This window comes from Tenrec ecaudatus, chromosome 2, assembly GCF_050624435.1.
Source record: "Tenrec ecaudatus isolate mTenEca1 chromosome 2, mTenEca1.hap1, whole genome shotgun sequence".
Taxonomy (NCBI): Eukaryota; Metazoa; Chordata; class Mammalia; order Afrosoricida; family Tenrecidae; genus Tenrec; species Tenrec ecaudatus.
In genome coordinates, this window is record NC_134531.1 from 40,695,570 (window position 1) to 40,701,941 (window position 6,372).

The following is a 6,372-nucleotide window of genomic DNA, read 5'->3' on the forward strand; positions in this document are numbered from 1 at the left end:
GATAGTTCATCCAGCCTATCTTATTTAGACAGACCTGAGGAGATAATAACATGCACAAAAACAAGACAGAAGAAAACCAAGTAACAGTATACAACAAAACAACAACAACAAACCACTGCCAAAGAACAAAACAAAACACATCAAAAAAGAAAATCTTGTAGTTAGTTCAAGGATCATTTGTTGGCCTTTAGGAATGTTTTCCAGTCCAGTCTGTTGGGGCACCCTGCCCTGGTCCCAAAGTCCACTTTCTGCATTCCCTGGGGACCTTGCTACTCCATTCCCTTGCTGTTCCACTGCACTCCCCCAGTGCTTTGCCTCGGTGTGGTGGGATCAGGTCAGGTGCAATTCCCACACTGTCTCCGGTGCTGTCCCCTGTATCGCCCTTATTCACTGAGGGGCATTATGTCTCATAGTGGGGCCAGCCATGTTGTTCTCTCTGTGGACTGGCTGCTCTACTCAGGAACATCATCCTCACGGCCTGGCGGGCCAGGATGTGCTCCACTCTCTCCAACTCCCCCTTCATCTGTTCCCATGAGCTCCGATCAGATGTGACACTCTCCCAGAGCTGCAGAATCAATGCCGTCCTTTGAAACAAATTCTTCTGGAGGGAGGAGCAGGCACCCACTTAATATTTGGTACTGGGGTCAGGGATCCAAATTGGTGGTGAGGTGGGTGTGGCAGGCCTGGTAGGGAATTATTAAGGGTAAGGTAACAAAGAGGTATAGCTGAAACCCAGGTGGGGACGGAGCATGATAGTGGGACAGGAGGAAAGTCTAGGAGGCAAAGGCTATTTATAGAGGTCTAGACAAAGACATGTACATATGCAAATAGATATATATGAGGATGGGGAAATAGATCTTTGTGCCTATATTTATAGGTTTAGTATTAAGGTGGCGGAAGGACCTTGGGCCTCTACTCAAGCACTCCCTCAATGCATGAATACTTTCTCCTATTAAATTGGCACTCTTAGAAGCTCACCCTCCCGACACAACCGCTGAAGACAAAGCAGGTGAACAAGCAAATGTGGCGAAGAAAGCTGATGGTGCCCAGCTATCAAAAGAGATAGCATCTGGGGTCTTAAAGGCTTGAAAGTAAACAAGTGGCCATCTAGCTCAGACGCAACAAAGCTCACATGGAAGAAGCATACCAGCCTGTGTGATCACGAGGTGTCAAAGGGATCAGGTATAAGGCATCATCAGAAAAAAAAATCTTACCATAGTGAATGAAGGGGGAAGTGCAGAGTGGAGTCCCAAAGCCCATTTGTCAGCCACTGGAGATCCCCTTGCAGAGGGACCTAGGGGAGGAGATGAGTCAGTCAGGTGCGATGTAGCACCAATGAAGAATACAGCTTTCCTCCAGTTCCTAAATGCTTCATTCCCCCCACCCCCCAATCATGATCCGAATTCTACCTTGCAAGTCTGGATAGAGCACTTGTGCAGATAGGAGCTGGAGGCACAGGGAATCCAGGGCAGATGATACCTTCAGGATCAGGGGTGTGAGGGGCGATACTCGGAGGGTGGAGGGTGAGTGGGTTGGAAAGAGGGAACCGATTACAAGGATCTACATGTGACCTCCTCCTTGGGGGACAGACAACAGAAAAGAGGGTGAAGGGAGATGTCGGACAGGGCAAGATATGAAAAAATAATAATTTATTAATTATCAAGGGCTCATGAGGGAATGGGGAGCAGGGAGGGAAGAGGGGAAAAAAAAAGAGAACCTGATGCAAAGGGCTTAAGAGGAGAGCAAGCAAATGCTTTGAAAATGACTAGGACAAAGAATGTACGGATGTGCTTTACACAATTGATGTATGTATGGATTGTGATAAGAGTTGTATGAGTCCCTCATAAAATGTTTTAAAATAGAAAGTAGTGGATCTCTTGTCTCGTGCCAATTCCTTCTGAGGCCTTATTCATGCCCACCCTACTTGGTAACAGATGCCTCTCAGTCACGGACATGCAACCTAGAATGTAGTAGTCATAGTGTTTACCCAACGTTTCAGCATATGAACTGATGCTAGGACAGGCGTTTCCTCCTCTGACTTCGCACTGAGAAGGGATAAGGCCCGCCCTCTCCGTGCCTTCATATCTGGTGCCATTTGAAGCCCAAGGGAATGAAAGGAGCATACTCAAGTGATCAAAAGCTAATCTTCTGATCGCTTCCCAGATTGTTGCCCAATTGGGCAGCACCCAATTCTGTCTTCTGTTGAACAAAAACAGAATAAATTGAACCCCTTTAGATTACACAATACTTTATTGAGTATGTGGGTCATTTACAAATGAAATAGTGCTAATACACCAAGGGAGGTCCAGGATTAGGTACTGGACTAGGAGTTGTACTATTCAACCCATGGAGTCACAGGGAGTCAGAATCGACTCCAAGACAACTGGTTTGTTGGCTGGTTACTTGGTTAGTGTCTTGTTGAATTTATCAAGAGTTGAATTCTGAGAACAAAGGCAAGCATAAAGCTTCGTTGCTGTTGTTAGGGGCTTTTGAGTTGGTTCCAACTTATAGTCACCCAAAGTCCAACAGAGCAAAACACTACCTGGTCCTGTGCCATGATAGAGTAGTGGTTATAAGTTGAGATGCTAACTGCAAGGTCAGAAGTTCAAATCACAAACTGCTGCCCAGAAGAATGTCAAGATTTTCTACTCTCATAAAAACCATAGTCTTCGAAATCCATGGGGGTAGTTTTCCCAAGTCCTATAGGGTCACTATGAGTGAGAATCGATTTGATGGCAGAGAGATAAGTCTTTGACACAAGTCAGCTAGTACCTACTAGAGATTTATCGTTTTACAAAGCTTGGTGGCATTAATAACTGGAGAGGAAAATAAAGCACAAGGATAATAGGAGAAAGTCCAAAGAGGGTCAAAAATTCAAGATTTTGTTATTATTAGAACAGTCTCCAGAATTTTGACTGCTAGAGGACTTAGAGGGGCTCTGAAGAGATAAGAGAGAAGAGTCTAAGATGACTGACAGCAAGTGTTATAGACTTTATTTGTGGGACCACAAACAATTGGTACATTTGAATTATGCCATTAGCAAAGAATATTGAATATTCCATGGACTCCAGAATAAAGAACATATATGTCTTGAAATGAGAAAAATACACAGTCACTGTAGCAAAAGAACTAGTTGATATGCAACAATTACAAGAGGTAGCATATGAACAAGGACAAAATGGTGCAGAAGGAAGAAATCCAAGCTACACTGAAAGCATCAGCCAAAATCAGGGCTTCAGGAATTGATGGAATACCAATTTAAATGTTTCAACAAACACTGGAAGCACTCACTCGCCTGTGCCAGGACATTTGGAAGACAGCCACTTGGCTAACTGACTGGAAGAGATCCATATTTGTGCCATTCCAGAGAAAGGTGAGCCAACAGAATGCTCAAGCTATAGAACAATATCATTGAAGCATTTATTTTGCTTCCAATAAAGGGCAAAGACTAACTCTCATACCCACTCTCCCTATCTAGTGTAGTATGCTGTTTAAAATAACGTCTCTATTTCACTTCTCTGGGTTCCAATACCCATTACAATGGCTACACAGGACTCACAGCCAAAATTCATGATTAGATGGTTTATTAAGGAAATTAACAAGTTGTAATGACAGCAAGAAATGCTCAAGATAGTTTTTTAATCATAACCTATTACAAAGTTCTTTCAGATCTGCCTATAAATTCCCAAAGGGACATACCACTCTGCTGGAAGACTCAACTGGAAGGCATTCCACTCAGCTAACCCAGATCCCTGAATTATATAACCAGAGGCATCTCACTCCAGTAAACCTCAGCTTGAAGACACTCAGCTTCACTTCAGGGAGTTGGGAAACCCAAAATCCTAAATTAAGTGCCCAAAGGCACCCAATCCCAATAAGCCAATCTGCTGCACAAAGGCACTGAGCTTGACTTCCCAAGGGTTGGGAAGGCCGTCACTCCGTTCCATGCTTGGCCTCCTGGTTCTGCTGCTGCTCCTCTGCAGTTACAGCTGCTTCTGGATCCAGGAGGTTCTCTGGGCAGGGATCCCAGGTCCAGAGGATGAGGTCCACTCCAGGATCTCGCTGGTATTAAGATATCCCCCCTGCTAAGCAGAGGGATAATCATGTACACAACAGGATGGCATTGCATGAAATCCTCTTCACAGTTACTCACATGTGAATCCTATCAGTATCTTCCCACCTTCTTATCAGACCCTTGCAGGGACTTGTGAAGGTCATAGAACAAGGACCTTCAGTGTTGCCCTGGCAGAGCAGAGACAGGCCCTGTGGTTGGAGATATGTGTAACATACCAACTTGCTGTGACCTCAGAAAGGCTACCAAGGATGTCTTCAACAAAGGATATAGGTTTGCCATGGTCAAAATCGGCCTGAGAACCAAGCCTTGTAGTGGAGTGGACTTTTGTACTTCTGGTCATGCTTATACTGATACAGGAAAAGGGTCTGGCAACCAAGAGACCAAATGTATGGTAACTATGGACTTACCTTCACTCAAAAATGGAACACAGACAATACTCTGGGGACAGAAATCTCTTTGGAGAATAAGTTGGCTGATACCTTACTTTTACAGAACACAGGAAAGAAGGGTGAGAAGTTCAAGGCCTCCTATAAACAGGACTGTTTCACTCTTGGCAATCATGTTGACATTGAGTTTTCTGTACCAACCCTATATGGCTGGGCTGTGTTGGCCTTTGAAGGCTGGCTTGCTAGCTATCAGGTGAGTTTTCACACAGTCAAGTCCAAATGGCCACAGAATAATTTCTCCCTGGGTTATAAGGTTGCAGACGTCTAGCCGCACTTTCATGAGAATGATGTCACTGAACTTGGAGTTTCTGTCTACCAGAAGGTTAATGAGAACATTGAAACTTCAATACCCCTCACATAGATGGTGGGCAGTAATAACACCAATTTTGGCATTGCTGCTCAATGCAAGCTGGTTTGTAGAGCTCCTCTGGCTCCTGAATTAAATAGTTCCAGCCTGATTGTACTTGGCTGTACTCAGACCCTTCGACCAGGAATCAAGCTGACCCTGTCAGCTTTAATTGATGGGAAGAACTTCAGTGCCAGAGGTCACAAAATTGGCCTGAGATTTGAACTAGCAGTGTGATAGTTACATAATCTATTGTCAATTTGAGACTTAAGAGTGACGGGGTGGAGTTTAGCCTGTCAATCAGGTTGTAGCTTGATGACCTCACTTGGAGGTGATGAGGAGATAAATAGCTCACTGGAGCCAGGACACACTCTCGCTCCCTGGAGACATTACTGATGATGCGCCTGATGGAGCTACACCGATGCAGCCAGAGCCCGAAGCTGGAGGAGCTACTGAGATACTTCCACAGCCACTGGATCCACAGACTTCCCACCCACTGGCCTGTGGCCTTCCTTCATTTGGTGTCATTGCATGCATTTTGTGAATCTGAAGAGGACTCTATAGATTGATATCAGACATATGGGCTAATATCAGACTTATGGACTTGCTCTACACTGGGTTGGGATGTTTTCTTAATGTACAATTACCCTTAGATATAAAACTCTCTCCTACACATATATGAGTGTCTATGTACTTGTTTCGTATTCAACCCAGGCTCACACAAGAAGCTTAATGTGGTTTTGAATAAAACATCAGATTTGGCCGTGGGGGTGAAAAGAAAAAAACCCCACTATGTTTGGCCTTAAAATTCTTCTGTGAAATTTTAAAAGTGTTACCTTTTTATTCTTCCAAAGAATTGTACACCTTCCCACACAGGAATCTAGAGTTTGCCCGTCTCTCCTAAGGGTACTTGTAGGTATTCATAGAAGTTGTAATATTTGTGCCACATTTCAGTTTCTCCGTGTTATTTTATGAGCACTCCTCAATGACATTGTAATGTCCTGTTATAAAGGAAATGACCCAACCCTCCAGTTTATATATCGCATCCTGCTTGTCCTACACTGTTTTTTAATGACCTTTAAATATACGGGTCTCTGTGTTTTAGTGGAATCGTTGATCTTTGCATCAGAGTAAGATAAATCCATCACATTTGGAACATAAAAAATCATAAAACAAGTAGGCCTTACATTCTTATCAAGGGTCCAGGAAGGTGGAAGGGTGGGGAAAGGAGAGAAAAAAGAGTTGCTGATACCAAGGGTTCAAGTAGAAAAAAATATTTTGGAAATGATGATGGCAGCATATGTATAAATGTGCCTGATACAGTTGATGTATGGATTGTTATAAGAGCTGTAAGATACAAATCCAACTAGACCAGAGCATGGACACTGGTACAGATAAGAGTTTGCAACACAGGGAATCCAGGACATATAAACCCCCCAGGACCAATAATGAGAGCAGTGTTACCAGGAGGGGAAGGGGAAGGTGGGGGAGAAAGGGGGAACCAA

At 43.9% G+C, this 6,372-nt stretch overlaps 1 pseudogene; it reads left to right on the forward strand.

Annotated features, from left to right (window-relative positions):
* The first annotated feature begins 4,277 nt into the window (after positions 1–4,277).
* On the forward strand, positions 4,278–5,091 carry LOC142440764 (non-selective voltage-gated ion channel VDAC3 pseudogene; annotated as a pseudogene).
* The last annotated feature ends 1,281 nt before the right edge of the window (positions 5,092–6,372 follow it).